Source organism: Lepeophtheirus salmonis, chromosome 2 (assembly GCF_016086655.4).
Source record: "Lepeophtheirus salmonis chromosome 2, UVic_Lsal_1.4, whole genome shotgun sequence".
NCBI lineage: Eukaryota > Metazoa > Arthropoda > Copepoda > Siphonostomatoida > Caligidae > Lepeophtheirus > Lepeophtheirus salmonis.
In genome coordinates this window covers 19,132,305-19,153,626 of record NC_052132.2, presented here as the reverse complement: position 1 = coordinate 19,153,626, position 21,322 = coordinate 19,132,305, and the positions used below count along the sequence as shown (strand labels likewise).

The 21,322-nt window shown below is 28.9% G+C and overlaps 1 protein-coding gene across 3 annotated transcripts in view; it reads right to left on the bottom strand.

Moving 5' to 3' along the window:
• LOC121132376 (lachesin) overlaps positions 1 to 21,322 on the bottom strand; it is a 425,839-nt gene that overhangs the window by 376,283 nt on the left and 28,234 nt on the right. The window contains exon 2 of one of the 3 annotated variants that reach the window (XM_071886665.1): positions 13,438 to 13,501. The exons of the other annotated variants lie outside the window; for them this stretch is intronic. The gene's annotated coding sequence lies outside the window, so the exon portion shown is untranslated. The remainder of the gene's footprint in view (positions 1 to 13,437; positions 13,502 to 21,322) is intronic. 3 annotated transcript variants of the gene reach the window in all.

Sequence of the window (21,322 nt, the reverse complement as noted above, 5' to 3'; positions counted from 1 at the left end):
TAAAATTCTTACAAAATATTCATTAATTTATGCAAATTTTGGAAATCAAATTAGTACCCATTAGTTTTTAATGTAGTAGAATGTATTACATCAAATAATAGCTTCAATATTATAATTTATTTTAGCTAACGTAGTACGCTTAATTCCACACATTTAAAAAAGAAATAGAAAAATACAAATGGTCAAAAAGACAAACAAAGTAATTTTTTTGACAAAACAGTTCTATAAATGAACTAAATATCGACTAAAAATAGAAAAATATCTGAATAAATCATAAACAAGGCATGATCTAACTCATGGATTGAAAAAAACCGGCCTTCACACATAAATGCCGCTATTTTTTATTTTTTTTAATTCACCTCATTTTCAAAAAATAAAAACCTTCAAAAGAAAGCTGTCAATCAATTCTTTAGTTTGTGAGTTATTGAGCTAAGTGTAACACAACTTTTTTATAAAATCAAAGATAAATGTCAAGAATAAAATAATAATGATAATAAAAAAAACAACAATTTTGAACAAAGAAAACTTGTTTTCTTTGTTTAACCTTGGACTTTTTAGCCCAAATGTTATATAAGTGAATAATGACAAATAATCAGAATTAATGTTTCAGGAGCATACTATAAATTATTGGCGATAGAATGTATGTTCCCGGAATATTTTAATTATAATAAATCTTCAATTGTATAATATTAACTTTGGGTTAAAAAATTCGACAATATAATCTTTTTGATGAATAAATAATTAAACTTTCCATGATGTTGAATTATTAAATATACTTTATGTGACTTATAAAAATTAAACACGAACAAATGATTTGAGAAAAATTAAATTTTTTTTTGCACCTGTCCCCTTGATACCGAGCGTTTTAATATCAATAATTTCACCTCGCTGAGTTTTGTATTTTCATAAAAATTATATCAACGGGTAGTTAAATGATCAATTATCCAAATAATATCATTAACAGTTAGTGATGTGTCGATAATTATATAACTAAGTAAAAATATCATATTTTGGTGTTATATTGTATTAGAATGAAAAAATGAATATCTTGTTTCAAAATTCCTGCAATCTTCTGAATATGCCGGACAAGCCGCTATTATTTACTCACCTCTATTATTCAAATTTTGAGGTGTTAAGAGTCATTTATACAACATTGTTCTGAACAACAATGTTGTAGAACACACAAATCACTGTCAATTGCCAAGAAAAACATTGTCCTAGTCGTCACCATGAGGACACAGTACGAGAAGAGGATTGAGATCGCAGTGATCCTCCGTTTGGTATTGTCCCGGAAGGCCATTTATAAACAAAATGGGGCCGCGTAAAAGACGACTTAAAATGTATCCATGCATTTGTAGGTCAGGGAAGACCTCAGACATTCTCCAAGAGTAAGCAGGGAACCCTCCGTGTCCGTCAACCGCTTGAAGCCGTCCTTCAAGAAAAAAGACAAATTCTTATATTGCTGTCATTGCAAATAAGAAAAAACAAGTCCCTATCATCGGTGTCCAGGGCTCAAAAGTGGCAGGAGGAAACAGGGAACTTATGGCCTCATTGAGAATAACTTTATTGTTGACCCTGTCTTCAACGGCCAGATTGATCGAGTAGTGACATTTGGGATGTAGCTGAGGAGCACCGATATGTCTCCTCCACCAAACACCTTGCTTCAGTAATGATGTTAGGCACGTTTGAATTCCAACAGGAAGGTCATGAATCTCGTGTGGTTCCCTTTAGGATACTGAAAGCTAATGAGTACGTCAAAATTATGGGTCCTAAAGATATCCCAAATGAAATCCGTGGATGGAAATTCTCCTTGGGTGTTTCAACAAGATATAGCACAGCCCACCCAGCTAAGGAAATCCAATAGTGGGCCCAGACCAACATACACATATGGGAAAATTACTTCTGGCCGCCGCAGAGCCCAGACATCCACCCCCTACACTATTCCATCTAGGTGCTAGAGTTGTCCAAGTCCTGCAGGAAACGCCAGAACAGCAACCGTGTGCTGACGACCTCTGTCAACAAGGCTTAGGATTCCATGAGCGCCTAGTACATACAGAGTGTTTGCAGCAGTTTCCACTACCCCCTGGAGCTCATCATTCTGAGGGCGAATAGATTGACTAAAACATGTTCAAAACTTGTCTCTTAATACTCCCAGTATCCTACCCTGGACTTCAATACTTTGTGTGTTAAAATGAGTAAATAATAACAGTTAGCCAGATATAGGTTTATTTTTGGTAGGGCAAGTAGAATTATGACACTTTGCACTATGGACCCTTTCCAATTGTCTTCATCGTTCTTCGTGGATTCTGTGGAGCATGATTTTACAGTTCCATTTTTCTTCCTTCTCCAATACTCCATTAAAAATTGACCTAAAGACTCAATAACAGTTAGAAACGGTAATTGGGAAGAGCCCATAAGGAAATGGGGCTTAGTTCTACTTTGCCAGATGCTTCAACAAAAATTGACCTAGTATTTCTTTATATTATTTGGGTTAACCAGCCTTCAATATTTTCATTCCAAATCAAAGACAGTTAAGTAAAAGTCCCAAGCATCCCGAATAAATAAGTACCGACACAGCACTATTTACAGCATAAACAATGAAAAATTGACCACATTATTACAAAAATAATCATCTTCAAAAAAACTATTTGTACCTGTCGAAAAAAGTTTTATTCAATATTTCAAAAAAAAAATATATGTTGACGAAATTGTTGATATTTTTCAAAAATAACTAACATTATATTTACAACTTTGATATAAATATTCCCAAAATGGACTATTCTAAACATATTAGGTTTTTCATACATAGGTAATGTCATACATATATTGATTTATATTAATGAGCGACGAGTTTTCATAAAAAATAATTATTAATATGTTGATTAATGATAGTTCCTGTATGTAACATATAAATCTTTTGATATGTAATAATTGATTATATTTCCTACTCAAGAGAAAGGTTATCTTTAAAAAAAATAAAAACATTTGAATTATATCACTTTTCTATGGTTATTATTATTTTCAATGTGCATTCTACCAGATAAACAAAAAGAACAACAAAAGAACTAAAAGGACTGAGAGATGAAGAACAAAAGACAATTTCCTTAAAAAATTCATGAATTTGAACAAAAGAAAGTTATTGTTGTATAAAAGAATGTATGTCATTTTTTATTTTTTTTCCACAATACCTACTTATATGGTCCACTGCAAACTTATTTTTTTCGTTTATCAAAGAACATATGACTTTACATTCAGAAGTCAAAGGAAACGTATAATTAAGTAATATGTTTTTTTGTTAAATGTTAAGTATTTTTATATAGTTTTAAAAATTCAAATAATAATCTATTTCCAAAGGTTACAAATTTGTAAAGCACAAAAAGTGGTGTAAATTTTTTTACCTAATAAATAAGATTTTAAAAGTTTAGTGTCAAAAACTCATTCATTATATTAAGAGTAGGTTAATGTCATTTGAAACTATTAAAATGAAAGACGTGAGCACTTTAATTTTGGCCTCATCTGGTTAATATGTTACCTTATAGTTTCTTTTACGATCTAATATAATGCTCACAACAACAGAAGAGATTAAATATCTTCCATCTATAGCTTCCAACATAAGAAAACCTTTCCCAAAAAAATTAATAATACCCCTTTTATGCGTTGTTTTTAATTATTAATTCTTATTTGATTGTTTATTTCTATTGTTTCTCAATGTATACTTCTGAGTTAGACAGAAATTTTTTTCATCTAAGAAGAACACGAAAGAACCTTTCTAGAGACTCTTCTGTTTTAACGTGTTCAACGCCTTGGGTGGGGTGACCCTTTTCTCCCTTTTTGAAGGGGGTTAGAAGTTGTACCTAGCGACGTACATACCTGTTGTAACGTAGATAATCATTTATGACATGATTGATTGATTAGCGGGGCGCTACGTTGATGTTGTCATCGATTGCATCCATCGATTAACCGGGATTTTACTCAATTTTATTGTTTATTTTCTTCAACACAACAGAATTTCAGACGATTTTGCACTCTTACAACATTTTTGTTGTAATAATTAACAACAAAAAACTTTACCAAAAAATAGGCAATATGGTTGTTGCCTATTTGAAAAAATAAGTATAGGTACGTTAACATATGTACATTGTACATGACTGCCACAATATATATATATATATTTACTTTCCCTATTAATAACAAAAAAATATGTCCGCCACATATAAAGCTTTAGATTTATAATACGAAAAGGGTTTAAGGTTGAGAGTGATTTTGTATTTTTTAATAACTTTTTTTTGTTCTGTGTGTGATTAATATTTGTCATCTTTGTTCAAAATTTAAAGTAATTTCCAAATGTTTATCAAAAGACACAAGATGGATTAAACGTTTGATCATTACGTCATTATGACACTATGTACCATAGTTTTAAATAGATAATATTTAAGTACATAGATTTTAAAACAAAAGCTTATATAAATTAACTTTCCATGATTTTATATGATACATTTAGTTTATGTTAGTAAAAATTTTAATTTAAAATTGAACGGACGATGTGATCATTTTGAGTTAGTCGTAAAACATTATCTAATACTAAAACCCTAGCCTTCCAAAAGAAAATTTAATAAGCATATGAACTCCAGTCGAAGTTTTGGAGGTAAAGTCTATTATTTATTATTATACTATTTGTAAATGATAAAATCCTATGAAAATGCAGCGTAAGTTTAAAAAAAATATTTTTTAAAGATTTTTATTTGAAGGGAATTATCACCTAAGTTTTTATATATGTCTTTTTCTTCTTTTTTATTTTACTAAATAAGCTTATGAAGCGTAAATAATTAGATTTTTCATTAATAAAGTAATATTTACATTTAAAACGTGTAACTTGCATAATATTGATTTGATGTTCTAAATATATAGTCGAAATATTTAAAATTCCGTGACATTGAATCATATTATTATTTAAAAAATAAAAATAATATATTTATATGTAAACAATGGATTTTTTTATACAGTATAACCAGTGATGTTAACATAATATATTTTGGTGATGTAAAGAAAAGAAAATGAAAGTTAACATGTTAACCCTGACCACTTGAAATTTTTTAGGAGGAGAGCATATTATCGGTCATGATCAGCTACAAACAGCTGTGACAAGGAGGGAGGCAAGAAGGAAAAGAAAGGAAGACATTGGCAAGAATGACTCTGACGTTGATCTTCAATTCTACTCTGAGTCACACAAAGACTAAGATTTTTAACTCCACAACAAATCCGCAATGTTACTATTATTATCAAAAATAGGATAAGCTTAAGCTATTATATGGAGTCTATGGAATACAAAATACCCCAAGAAATTAACAGGTAAGGGGCTTGAGAATATCTTCGGTCACTTGTTTTATTTTATTTGTTTGTAAGACTACAGTGGCATGCTGCTTAAATGACACCATTTTAATCTTATCTAATCTTTTAATCTGAGTACAATATAAATTTTTTTTTTTAATATTCAGTGATGAATCATGATTTTTTATGAAATAACAATATTAATATCGTAAAAGGTTAAAAATTTGCTATCCGTATCATTAGTGACTCTTTAATTTGAGCAGTATAATAATTTTTGATTTAAAAAGTTCATAGATGTAATTAAAAATGGATCATTCATATAGAAAAATGCAAATTTCACACAGATAATTGTCAGTTTTTGAAAAGGTGATCTTAAATTACGTATTTTTAGTAAAATAAGATCTAATATTAAATAGATGTTCAATGAAAAAATCAATTTATTATGTTATTTAAATATCCACAATAACAGTCAATCAGTAATTTTGAATAAAATAAGTTTTAAATTTCTGGAAATAATTTCAATAATTTTAAATAAAAAAACAAATCAAAAATCTTTCGTTTTAACTCATTTAAAAAAATATAGATACACAGATACATTTTTACATTAAAATATACAAGGAATCAAAAACCAGATAATTTTGATTATACATTACCCCTAGTGGGACTTATAAGATGAAAGTTTTTTATCAATAACTTTATTGTTGAATAAAATTGAAATAGATGTGGGCCTTAGACCTTAATATGTATCGACTCATTTTCTCTATTTTGTAGGTTAGCTAAGCTCAAGAGAATGGAAAGTAAACTCAATGTAATGTGTCTCAATAAATTGTATATTACTTTTTTTGTTTATTCGTGTTCTAGGAAAATATCCATGTCATTTAAAAATGTTTGTTCCATAAGAAAAAAGTAAATATTGAAAATATTAAAAAAAGAATTACTTCTAAAGAACAAGTAAAAATAAAAAACCAGTTGTTCTTTTACACTTTGCATCTTAAGTAAAAAAATTGAGCATATCATTAAAAAAAAATTTAAACAATTTTTTTTAGAAGAAATATTATTATATAAGTTGCAAAATTGTAAACCCTCACGCAATAATTTTTTTAAAGTAGGTTTACTCCGTCTTTTGTCGTTGCAAAAGAATAATATATCGAAAAAGGAAACCCAGGAGCTGACACCTATGACACCACTGGACTGACAATGTGTAACATCCAGGAAAAAAGCAGCCTGACAGGTGTCCAACAGGTAGCTTTCTTGGCTGGAGAAGAACTACTACGACCTTGTGACAAAGGAACAGTTACTGCTCAGCATGCATGATCTTAATCCGATTGATAATTTTGTTCGGGGCACCTTGAGGGACTCAAAAATATCCAAACCAAACCAAAAATCCAACACTTATTCTAACAAACAATGTCATCAAAATCTTAGCATAGAATGATGATTACTTTAAAAAGATTTTAAAATTTGTGAAATCTTTAAAAATAAAATGATGACAATTATTCAGTACACTAAAAAAATAGTAAAACACATTACGTTGTAAAAAATATATCAAGGATTCACAAAATCAATAAAACTCTTTGTATAGGTACAATAGATTAATTATGTAGATAAATAATATATTCGTTTTTTCAAATAAAACTACAGCAACATAGTTAGTCATTATATTAAATTAATTGGATTATTTTTCAGAACGGGCAAAAATGAATTGATATTCAAAGTACAAATCAATCAGTAGAGATTCATAAATATAGTATTTTTCTTAATCAATCTTGAAATATTGTAAAGCAAGGTTAAATGTTTTTTTAGCAAAAAAGTTTGAAAACGTCAATTAAAAATGTGAAAGAAGTGATATTATAATTAGAGACTGGTGTGAAAATTAATTATTGATATAAAGAGGAGGAACTATTATGCTTTAAATAGCTTTAGTTCAGGAAAAAATTTATAATCGAGACTTTACTTAGACTTAATTTCATATTTTCAAGACACGAGTATAAAGCTTTGACACTTTTTTTTAAACTTCAGACACTTTTATTGATTTTCTCAAATATTTTTTTCTTCTGTATAGCCCCCCTTAATAGAAAACTATCTTTTGACAATCAATTAAAACATTATTTTATTCTTTTTTAAGGTGCACACAAAATGTAATTTTTAGCAATCTGATATATATTTAACAATAATAAATAGTACCCTTTATTACACAAAAGACCAGCAGTAAAACCCAATGTGACGCAAATGTAGCATTAAACTTTTAAATCGCAGAAATAGTACTTCCATAATTTAAAAATATTAATATATTTTCTTTCAAATCATTTTAATTTATAAATAATTATTATTATTCATACGGGCAAAAAAATGTAAAAATTTTCATATTGCCTTTACAAAGAAAAATAGAATATTTAACATAAATATCTTTTAACAATGCTGGAAACACTCACTAGTTATTAATAAGTTAAATAACAAATGGATCATTTCATATATATTGAAAATAGATATATTTTTTTAAATGTTATTAAAATTGGTCACATGGAGTTGCACAAGGATGAGTCAAATGTTATAGTATTAGAAGTACTCTATCTGACCTAGAAATCTTTTTTGAAGTCCATAAAGATGAAGTAAATTTCCTTTCCTAGAGACGACCTTGCGCAAACTTATGCATTAAGTTCAAGATAATCATTTATCCGAAGTGTGTTCTCTATTGATGTACCTCGTAATATTGCGCCCTATTTTTATTTAAATAAATATAAAGTGTTTGAATATTCCCAGTGCATGAATGTATTTTATAAGTAAAAACAATTAGTAGGTTTTTTGTATTTATTTCGGATTGGTAACAATCAAATTGATTTTTTTTAGCATTTGATTTTTTTTTACTGTGCACAATATTTACCAATAAATATTGTTTAATATAATGATGTCGTAAAAAAGTGAAAGTATGTATGGTTATGAATTTATGGGTGCACCAAATTTTATTTCTTTTTTATTCAATGCAAGACATTATAATGTATTAACTTTATTTTTACTTTTTTTTTAAATATATAATTTTATATATCTAGAATTTTCACAATGAGTTGAAATTTAAGATAGTGGACTTAAAAACATATCCCGAACAATATTTTTTTTTTGTGTGTGAATTTAATAGCTTCAAAACTCTGTTCTTTTCATTTTTATAAACATAATCACGGCGAGTAAAAGTTATTTTGTAAAAAATGTGATAAAAAGAGAGAAAAAAAGAGTATTATTCATTCAAAAAGACAAAAATGCATTTATTGGTTGCATTTGAAAGTATTTCTTTAATAGATATCTTTATAAATTAATCAAAAATATTTTGTAATTTCTAACACAAGTACTGCCCTTATTAAATGTGGGTATTTGAGCAATATACATTCTTTGTTAGGTCATAATGCTGGTTATATGTACATTAGATTGTATCGAAATCACAAAGGTCAAGAAAAGGTCAAGCATTGGATGCATCATAAGCCTAGAAAGTGGTTCAGATGGTATAAATTGAGTCTATTTTTTTATACACTAAAAATGTAAATAGTTGTTCATCAATGGTGATACATTTATGTGGTTTGTAGGCTCTCTTCAAATTGCCTACAAACAGAAGCGAAAGATACATTGATTGATAAGGCTTTATCCGTTTGAGCACACTCTGCACGGGTGTTTTGTTCTCAAATCTAATAACTCTGAGTATCATTATGAAGACATAGCTGCAATTATAAGAGGTGGACCATATATTTTCCAAGTATTTTCAAGATTCTCTTTTTTATTTTGACGCAGAACCGAAGTAATAAGGTTATTATTGCTTCTAATTATTTTTTTTGTTTCGTTTCTTATGTCCACAAAATTTGGGATGAAGCGCTTGGTACTTCTTTTACTGCATATTCACAACTTTATGTGGTATTTTGATAAGTCAAAGTAGTGAAGAGAGAAAACTAATCAGTTAACTGAAGAATGATTACTGAGATAAAAGATGCAGTGAAGTTTAAGAAGTAATTCATCTGCAATTGCTAAGATAATAATGATTACAATACAATTAGCATTGATCATTACACATATCTTCAACGAGACTTTCAGACATTTCACGCAGTGGGAAACTTGTTCTTGTTTTTCTGAATTTATATTTAAATTCGACGTCGGAAACGTTACCACAATAATTTTCCCAAGTTTCCCTATTTATAATAAACACATATTAAAATATTTAAATATTATTTATATAATCTAGGACACCTAAAAACGAGTTTACTCAATTTTTGGGAGCATCGAGCACCATTAATATGTCACATAGCGGTAATTTATTGGTTATGAAGTTCAAACACTATTCAAACAAGTCTATGGACCAAAAGTTTTTCTATTAGTTTCACTTTGAGCATGTTGTACTATCGAGTTCTAAGTAAGAAGATAGACATAAGAGATTGAAGTGGTTTGCAAGATATGTTTGTACGGTCATACTGTTCACCCAACCTCAATCGGAATGATAATTCAACTATTAATATCAAGGATTTGAACAACGCCACCGAGCCTTTTATATCAGTAGTCATTTCTCAAAGTCAACTGATTAGTTTTATCAAAGAAATCAGGAATTTTTAATATCATACTTATAGAAAATAAAAATGAAAATATGCTTTCATAAAAACAAACCAACACTAGAAACTAAGGAATAATAAATACAAATTTGTATTGTTAAAAGTTTAATTGACAGTTTCTGAAGTCCAAAAATTTTAAATTAGTAAAATAAGGTGTCTTATTTAGCCAAAAGGAACAACAAAGTATATTAAAAAATGTATTAGACATTTGGTATCAAACAATGAGATTTGAGTAGTAAGAATAAAGAGAAACGTCTACATAAATATAATAATGATTTATTGGCAGCATGCTTGCAACTCAAATACTCATCCTTTGAGGGAAATTAGAGAAAGATTTTAAGAATATTGTTGCAAAATATATGTTTCATCTATAATACTTAATAAGATAAAAATCCTGTAACTAGATTCAAAACGATAATTTTACAGAAACAACATCAAAATATCTTTTCTATTAACATTTCACAAATTTTCAAATCAAAATATATCCATAAAGGACCATTTCTTTGAATTGATGACCATTTTTCTCTAGTTTAAAGTAATAAAATAAAAATATCAGGTGATACCAAATTCCCAACTTTTGTCATAACGGTACACCCGAATGTACATATATGATAGAATAAGAATCAATGGTCAAATTGATTTCATTTTTACTCATATATTTTATACCAGTAAATTTATAACCTAAATAGTAGTTGAAGAAAACAATGTTCATTTTTGTTGACGCTACAGATCAGATTATTCTTTAATGAGCAATCTTATACCAATCAAGTCATGTCTCCACTTCCCTTTCATCTCCCTTCAAGTCGTCATTGTTGGTGTTGAGCGTTTTTCTCAGTTGTCAAGATGTCTTTAGTGATCTATATCTATTAATACATTGCATAAAAAACTAAAATCATGCTTCAAGGTTAAGTGTACACTTAAAAAAATTAATTTACAATTATGTGTTCGGTGAATCCAGTTTTGTGTTAGAGCGTTTCAAAATAGAAAAATGAAAAAACGAAGCAGGTGACCAAAAAAAAGTATTCTCTTTATGTACCCAATACAATATCGAATGCAACAGCAAAGCAGTGGTTCCAACGATTCTGTTCTTGTAATATGGACGTCGAAAATGGCAATAAAATAATGGCATATAATGACTTATTATATTGCCCGGAAAGGGAAGATAAGCCAGAAAACCGTTTGGAACCATCAAAATTGGATAATCCGATGTTAATTATATTGTCAAAATAAGTCTAAAAGACGCTCAGAACTTTTTACTTCAACTATTATATAATAAGATTCTTTTTAACCTTGGATAATTAATTATTTAATTTGATAATCAATAATAAACTAATATAGGCCATCCCCCAAAAAAGAATAGTAGACCAGAGGTTGTTTCCCATAGAAACATTACCTTTTGGTTTAACACTACTACGACAATTCTATCATTTTAAAAAACCATGTTGTTGTAAAATATTATATAATTTTCAAACCCTCAATTTCCAAAAAAAAAAAATATATATATAAAGCATGTAAATACTATACTCTGACAAAGTTTTTGAAGCCACAGACTTTTTAATTATCCTTAAAAAAGATTATGCTACTTCAGCGAACGTTGGAATCATTTGTGTGCCCATCCATTTATACTCGTTCAAACAAGTAATGAGACATATTGGGATTTATTATTTGAACATTTAGCAGCAGGTTAATAAATCTATTGTAACTAAATTAGTCAGTAAATAACATCATTATTTTGTTTAAGGAGTAATTTTGCCAGGATCATTTTTGATACCAGGTATTCGATATGGGTTAGTGCAATCCCAAGATCGTCACACATACATACACATTAAAGTTTGTATTTACTATTATTTGTACAAAATATGAATAATAGAACGTTTATAAAATAATTTTAATTAATTCTTAAATAATTTTATAGACATATTCCCACATTTACACTGATTTAAAACAGTTTAAGGTCTTAAAGAGGAACAAAGTTGACATTTTGATAAATATTAGGTGAGGGAAAAATAAATTTCTTACTTTCCGCTTCTTTATTTTAAGTAAGTTTATATCGTTCATTATTGGTAAGATCGAATCTTTACGATGTATGGCTGTAAAGAAGTGAGTGTACACTACAAACACTTTTTTTACAGTATTGCGCTTGGCCGGTCCAAATGTGAATTATTACTCTTTCGGTTCGTGTTGCATAAAAGTAGTGAAAGTGATTATTTTCTACTCAATTCTGTCTTTTACTTCTAAGCTGCTATGAAGCAAAAGCGGTAAGTTTTGGTAAATATGAGAGGAATCGTGTTTCATCAAGACAACAATAGTCCTTACACATTTATGATGGCACACCAGAAGCTCCAGGAGCTCGAATGTGAAGTTCCACTCTACAGTCTAGACCTGACACCAAATGACTACCACCTATTCCTGTCCATGGCAAAAACACTTAGGGGCTCAAATTTGGGCTCAATAGAGAACTGTAAAAATTGGTATTCCGAGTTTTGTACCAATTGGGACAAAATCGTCTACGAGAAGGGCATTATAAATTTGGATTCTGGTTAGCAACAAGTTATACAACGGAACGGGCTTACTTGGCTTAAATCGGATGATTGTAACACTTTTTTTAAAACATTGACGTAATGCGACAAATTTACAAAGTTACTTTTTCCTCTAGCCTATATAATTTGGGATATATCGTAAACCAAAGTGATTAGTAAAAAGTATAGTACACTATTAAAAAGCTTTTTGTTATTTAACAAACTTGTGTTAAATATATATATTTTTTCGTAATGAAAAAAAAAAAGAAAACAATTTTTTCTAAGAATGATATAATCTATGATTTTTTAAATTTTTTTCGAATAATGGTGAAACCCTTATAACATCTTTAATAAAAACTGTAGAATGAAAAATTCATTTATTAGTCATAACTTCATTTATATATTAACAAAGAAAAAAGAGTTTTTATCGAACTACCTTTTTATATGGAAATATAATAAATTTCAAATAATCATAATCATAGTTATGGTTTTTATATAGAAAATTTTAGTATAAGCAAAGTATTTAGAAGAACAAGGAGAGTAATTGTTTATTTCTAAGGTGGACTCTTGCTGTGCCAACACTTTTTTGTGTATATTTTAGAAAGCAGTCTTTGAAAAATACCTTTTATTTTCCAATTTTAAATATTCTTGGCTCATTGATTGTGAATATATTTTTTACGAGATTCTATCTTTTAATACTGAATTAAATAAAAAGTAATAAAAACTGAATAATTATTTGGGAGAAAAATCCACTATTTCTGAGTAAGAGGGATTTTTTTATATCCATGGTTGGCTATATATGTTTATATATTCAATGTGTTAGTTCACATATTTCACTAAAATGTTATATAAATTCATTAGCATTTTTCAATATCTTTTATTATTCTAGAGAGGTAGCTTATGTAATCTAATAAAAAGATAATATGCAGAGATCTTAACATGTATTATAATTCGTTTTTTCTAACTTAAAGTTATGTATGTAGAAAATGTAGATAAATATATTTACTCACTTTTTGACGAACAGTACTTTTTTAGAATTCAATCATGAGTAGCATTGAGTTGTTCCCAGGTAAGCTTCAATAAAAGTATGTAAATGGTGAGTAAACATAAAATCATTCTTGAGCAAAAATCAAAAAAATAGTAGAATAACCTCAAATAAAGGGTTAGAACAGCAAAATGTGTACTCGAGAGATGGATTTAGAAATACATTAATAATATTATATTTTCAGGAATAGGCAAAAAAAAATGTTAACAAAACATGTAGACAAGGCTTTTGAAAAACTTTTTCACACAATATGGCTACCTTCATCATCAAGCATAGCCTTTACACGTTGCCGAAGGCCATGCAGAAGTTGATAAACAACCCTTCTAACAAGTTGTCAAATGTAGTCACTATGGAGGCCAAGGCTTATAATTAAAAATTCATCAATTTACTAGTATAAAAAAGCTAACAAGACTTTGAACAACTTTCATTACTGTCAATATTTGACTTGCGGCCATAATTTTATACATGTTTTGATCAACTAATTGCTTTATAATCAAATTTCTAAATTAAGTTGAATACCTAATAGTTTTAAATACATTTTGGAGGAACTTTAACTAGATTAATGAAAACTAATTTGGTCCAATGAAATTAATCATTTTCAAATTATTCATTATTCATAACCTTTGAGGGAAGGAATTTATGTTACTTTAAGTAAAGTTTGTGTGCCAACTAAAGGTTAATTAGAATAATTTGTTGTTAGAAATTGACAATAATGCGAACGCATTGACTGCATTGTTTACTTTTTTTATAGACAGTTTAGACATGAATTATTTTGAAAAGTTATTTGCCTGATTTATTTTCTCTTTCTTGTGTTGCTGTATTTTTGAGATGCTTTATAATCTATTTGTTGTTTTTTATAACAAAAAACAACAACAATTCAACATGACAATTCGAAAGAGAACAGATTCATAGTTTCATTATCCGTTTTACATAACAAATTGCCTGAAAAGTGCAGGGATTCCATATAGATGTTGCTATTATTTTAAATTCACTTCATTTTCGGTTAGTACAACCTTTAAAAGAAAACTGTCAAAATTTCATGACAATCAATTATTTAGCTCGTGAGTTATTGTCTCAAGTGTGATGCTACTTTTGTTATTGTTAAACATTGGATAAAATAAATTTCGTGCATTAACTTTACATTGCTTATTTATGGAGGAAAAAAAATACCGTTCAAGCCAAACATTAGCTTGAAAAGTGTTATCGCTTCATAAAGCGAATAAAACTATAATAATGAACTTTAAAAAAACCAATTTTAAACGAAAAAAGTGTTTTCTTTTTTAAGCCTATGACTTTTCAGCCATGTGCTATCTGAGGTCTCAACATAAAATCAGACTAGAATAAAAGAAAAAAAAAATTGAGAATTTTTTTTCTTTTTGTAGCTTTTTTTACTTTAAAAAAAAATCATGAGTTATTTTTCAGGTCTCAAGGCAGTCTTATAGGCATAAGAAAAATATTGATTGTTGATATGGCTCTATTATCAGTAAGATTTAAGTCTTTCCATAATGCTCCTAACAAGTTGTGAGTTTTTTAAAGATATAAGATTCAACATTTTTCTTAGTTGAACATTATATATTGAATTATGGTCACACATATTAGCGCTGTTAAACACTGCCCCTTTCACCCAACGAATCAATTAAAATTTTTATAATTTATTTGAAAGAACATAACTATATTGATTATTTTAGCTAACTGATCAATTTTCCCGGAAATAATTCATACCTGCTTTTATGTTAATAGGGCACATATATCAGAAGATAAAATAAGAAACATTTTTCATTTAATGTTAATACTTTTAATATATTTGGTGGATTGGACGGAATTAAAAACAGTATATAACGTTAAAAGCCATTTGAACAATTTCTTTCGCAATCATACTAAGACAATTGACCATTTATGGCACATAAAACCATTTTTTAGCTGTAGTTATCTCAATAATAATAATAATGTCTGTCGGTGAGGGAATACATATGGAAGTACATTACTGCAAACATATATACAGGGTTAATCTTATCTATGTAGTTCTACACATTTTATAATTTACATTCGGAATGATATTGGTACAAAATCATAGAGGAGGACAACGAGATCTTATCTCTGAACAGAACAAGCTAAGACAATTGAAAAGAGCAAAGAAGATTCAAAATTTTCTCAAGGGTAACAAAAATTTAGGCAAAGTTTTGCTCAATTCTGATGAAAAATGTTTTAATCTTGATGACAATGTGAATAAGCAAAACAACCGCTACATCACAACAGAACATCCAGACAATCTTTTCTTATTCAGTGAAACATGACTTCAGAACAAGATTTCCAGCTGAAACCATAGTTTTGTTCGATTTGGAGTATGTCCTCCCATTTTGTAGAGAGGAAGGAGCAGCTCAATGCAGATGCTTATATCGACCTTTTAGATAAGAAAGTGATACGCTAAGCCAGAAGAAAGTTCGAGGACAACATTGTTTTTCACTAAAGACGGAGCTATGTCTCATTGCGCTGCTAAGACTAAGGCCTACCAAAAAGAAAATTTTCGAGACCTTTAGGACCTCAGCATGTGGCTCCTTCCTCTACAGATGTAACCCCTTTAGGAATCCTTTATCTAGGCTCGTCCGGAGGAAAGGGTCTGCACATCTCCTCACATGAGTGGCCAGTCTATATAGGCTACCATCAATCAAGAAGGAGTGTACCAAGCTCGAGTTTGACTATATCGTCAAGGTCTGCAAGGGACTTAGGTCTCGTATTGAGTTAATGATTAGAGCTGAGGGTTTGCATATTTAATAAAAGTTGTGCCTAGCACTACTATCCGATTATTTTGTAAAATATATGTCCTCAAAAACCTCTCACTTAAATTTTACTATTTAAATGATAAAATATGTACCTCTAGATAAGATAAATACTGTATTCTTTTGTGTATGTGCTCCTGAGCAAACTAATAAGTGACGATTACTTATCCATAGCATTGTTTTAAATAAATTAATTCATTGTAATTGTCGATATTTATCTATCAGTATAGAAACAGGAAGGAAGGGAACTATTGCTGTTATTGATAGAAATCTTTCTGTTAAGGAACAAAGAGCATCCGACAGAAATGATGAATTTTGGCCATACTAAATAAATTGTGACAAAATAACTTATCAAGTAGCCCTTTGAATAACTCTCAATCTGTCAGCTATAAAGAGGATAATTATATTGAGGAAGATAAAAAAGAACAGAGAAGAAGAAAAAACAAAAATGACTTCTGTACTTTTGGTTACTCTTGATCCCAAAAAAGTATCCGATGAAAAAACTGTGTTCATATTAACTTAAACATCCAAAGTGAAGGTACAAAATATTAATGAACTTTCTCTGAACAGAGAAACAATACGACGAAAATGACACTAGTTCTGAAAGGCCAAAGCTAAATCTATAATAAGGACTTCCAAAGTAAATGCCCACTCATTATTAATTGGGAAAGGAAAATAATTCCCAATCACATAGGACAGGGGAAGGTCGACCGACTGCCCTTCTTTGTTTTAGGGAGAGGAATTTCGAAATTACTAGATGTATCAAAGCTTTTGTCCGGATCCTAATGCTATATTCGAGACCATTCAAGACTAGAAAATACGTGATCAAATGCAAGGCATGTGCTTTGACACAACAAGTTCGAATACGGGTAGGACTGCTGGAGCTTGTGTTCTTCTTCTTTAAAAAAAAAAAAAAAAAAAAAACCCCTTCTACCTCTCGCATGTACATAGATACCATATAATTGAGTTAATCATAGAAACAGCATTCCAGTTATGTTTTGGACCAACGTTTTCTCCTGATGATCAAATTTTCAAACAATTTCAAGAAAAATAGTCATTTTTTAAAGCAGCAATGTATGCTACAGGAATTCAAGATGGTGAAATTGCTAGTCTCGTAAAAGATGTGTGACAAAAGACATTTGATTTGCGAAGAAATTTATAGAAACAAATCGTCCTCGAGACGACTATAAAATGTTATTTAACCTACTTATTTTTTTCCTTAGTGGTGTGCCTCCACAAAGTGTAAAATTTATATCTACTTGTGGTATACACCGTGCCTGATGGGTATCAAAAGTTTTATACTCTCTAAAAATTTGGATATTTCGATCTTAATTTAAATGGATAAACATGGGGAGCGAGGTTTGCGCAATATTTGTGTTCTTATACTGAGAGTGTATTTTCCTTAAAATCCCTCTTGATAGTAATCTTCTCCATTAATTTAGACATTTTGGAAATCCAAAAAATTATGCACACAGTTATGGTACTTGTCGAAAAACTTGTTGGATTAGCTCTATTTGACAGTGCACATAATCTAAAAGATTTGAGTAATGACATTTAAGAAATAGCGTTCTTCACTCTTGATGAATTAAAGCAAAAAACTTGGAAGATTTCTTTACAAAGAAATCAAAGGAACTGTTTGGAAGTCTCCACCTCCCAGAGACATTTCTTGAGACAGATCCTGACTTATGAATTGATCAAGATGACTACCACCAAGCTTTTGATAATATCATTCATTTAAAAGTTGTTACTGATCTTGCTGAGCGTGGAGTTGGTCTCATTAAAGATTATAATGGTCGAAGGTAATATCGTGATTCAAGGAAAAAGACTTTATTTAAATTTTTTAATTTAAAAACATATGTGCAATAGACATTTCATACATTTTATTACGTTATGGTAAAACTTTGATAAATAAGAAATTATATTTTATATTTTTATGATTTAAAAAAAAATATACATGTTTTGTGTACGTTGTGATATTTTTTATGGTTATTTCAGAATAATCTTGTTCCAAAATGTGAATTTTTAACTGAAACTATCACATAACTGTTATTAATTACAACAACTACGAAGGTTTTGGATATATAAGATGGATTTAGGTTATAAAGTTTTTTCTTATAGAAAAGAGGTCAGAAAAAGGTCTAACTTAACCAATTCCATGTACTTCAAGTAATAAATTTACCAGAGCCAAATATTTGATACAAATAAATTGTAAATATGGATATCATTTCTTTTAAAATCAGACAGATAGAAAAAAAATGCAGGTTATGGCAGTCTTTGAACTTTTTAACCAATTTGTACAAAAATCCTAAAATTTCAAAACTTAAGAGCCGTTGAGCTACCTTTAAGTATTGTTCAAAACCGTCAAATTTTATTTACGATGTCTTTAGCCTAAAAGGAAAAATTTACGATCGTCGGAGCTCCACATTGCTCAAATTTAAGGAATAAGCTTAACCTTACCCTTGATCTATAAAATTATATTAAAAATACAAATGAAATCAATACTTTTTTGTGAAATTAACAAAGCGCTAATTGGACTTAAGGAAACTACTACTAAATATTTAACAAAGAAATGTAAGAAATTAATCAGTCAACAATAAAAATTATTAGGAATCAGATTTTAATATTTATTCGAATATTTCGAGTTCGAGTTTTGACAAGTTTGTCAAATAATATTTCAGACTCAGTTTTTTCAATGTTCGATTAATACTCGAATCCAACACTAATTTATATGGATCCATGTTTAAAATATGAGCTAAGAGCTCATGACAACTAAAAACATGATTAATGGATTCAATCAATCAATTTGAGTTATATTAGGGGGAAAAATTGAAAGTGGACTCTTTTTTTTATCCAGGAAGTTCTACACTCACATTTTGTTGTATGAAGTAAATGTACCATGAATCCTTAGTTATATATTTGTTATACGGTTGATATGGAATCAGTTGTTTGCTCATATATGCTTGAATAAAAGCTTATACAGTGAGAATAAAAGCAATAGTTTCAAGCAATGTACTAATATACTATCTCTTTCTAATTTAACATGTTATATCCGTGAAATATTGTTTGACTAAAATACCACAATATTTCGGAAAAAGTTACAAAAAATATATTTTTATAGAAGTACCATGGTCTTAATAAAGTGTCATTATAAAATACCTTGTTTTAGGTTAATTAGATTAAACTATTCTATTTTGTCTAAATATATACTCATAAAACATGTTATAATCAACTAATCTGTTATTTTTGAAAAATTTGATAGCTAAGAATTCAGTTTCAATTAATTTAATGGATGTTATTATTATTTTCATACTTTTTTAATTATTTGGTAAGCTTATAAATGTAAAAGTGAAATGTATCCTCTGCAATTCAAGATTTATATTTCATTAGTCATCATTATTGATTAAATCATTTGAATAGGATATAACATATAACAAGTCAAATTTCTAAATACATACAGTTGCCTTGTAAAAAGATTCATTTTAGACAAGTTAATAATAGTTCAAAATGAATATTTATATTGTTTTGATATATATAGTGAAAACCAGATTTTCTTTGGCAACTCTTCCTACACTTTGCAATATCCGTATTTGTAGGCATTGGTATATTTCAATTTGTAAATTTAGCAATATTTTGATGGCTTTAGAGCAGTTTAAAAACAGAGTACCTAATCTTGATAACTGCGACTTTCACAAAAATACTATTTCTCACTTACTTTTAATGAATTTTTGCTACGTGGGTGATTATTTTCCCTCTTACTTGCAGTTTTGTCAATTGAGAATATAAGGCAGTTAAATAATTTTTCGCGAATATTCAATAATTGCATGGAACTTTTAACAACTTGGCAATATACAAAATCCTGAACATACCAAAAAACTGCTTGTAAAATGTCCTTATAAACATTTTTTTAAATTTTTCAAATGAAAAATTATCCAAATATAAAGTTTTGTTCTGGACTCGCTGCGAAAACATTAATATTTAAACAACATTACTATGAACGAGTCTTATTTTGATCAAATCACTTCCATAATTATTAAATTTCTAACTATAGTAAATCCTTCTTAATATGATCTTGAAATAATCTGACAAAATTATGAAGAACCCTATTATAATTCTTTTTGATACATGCATGTTTACACTTGTACTTTAAAATAATTTAAGGTAAATGGTTAGACGTGCAATGCTCCCAAGAGTTAGACTTGGGAAGTAGAAGTATCTTTTGGATTTTTCAAAAAGAAAACTGAACTCCTTGTTACAATTCACTACTGGGTAAAGTCTCCCACACCGACACTATCGCCATATGCCCCATAAAGTTAGACCACCATGTCGTGGGTGGGGTTTAAGAGATAAAAAACCGCTTTATCTAGTTTATGAATGTCCTAAATTTATGATTGAGCAGACACTGCTTTTAGACAATGTTTGACCTTGTTTCCAAGCATCCCCAGTTTCTTGGTGAAGTCTGACATCGGGCGCTTGCTGAGCAATGCACCATTCCTAGAACACTTTATGTACGGACTGCAGAAGGATACCTAATTCAAAAAACTATTGCGAGGGCACAACAAGTTAAAGATATTTTTACATGTGCCCTGTAGCAATAAATGTTTTAAATAAATAAATCAGGGAAATTGTAACAAATAAGATTTAACATTTCACTCTTTTATCATAAAATGCATTTTTAAATATATAAAATCACTTTTCTAATGGTTCATGGTGGGAAACCATATTTTAGGAAATGTGCATTTTATTGGTATATGTAGAATCTAATAAGAAAGGATTAATATTGAGGGAAAAATTACTCTTTATACGAACACATTGGTTTTTGCTATAAGATAAAATATTATAATGTTGAATTTGATTATTCGGAGCATGAACTTGTTTGTTTTTACTTTTCGGCAAACTATGATTTCTGTCATTGTGATCAAAATTAAGGACTATTTTAGTCTTTCCAAAAAAGGTTTCTTTTTATTTTTTCAGTTTGTTATGTAGGTGTTGTATTTTTATTTTCTTAAAAAACCTTTGTACATTACAAACCAAGAAATATCGGGTTATTAAGGTCATTTTCATATTTTTCAAAGA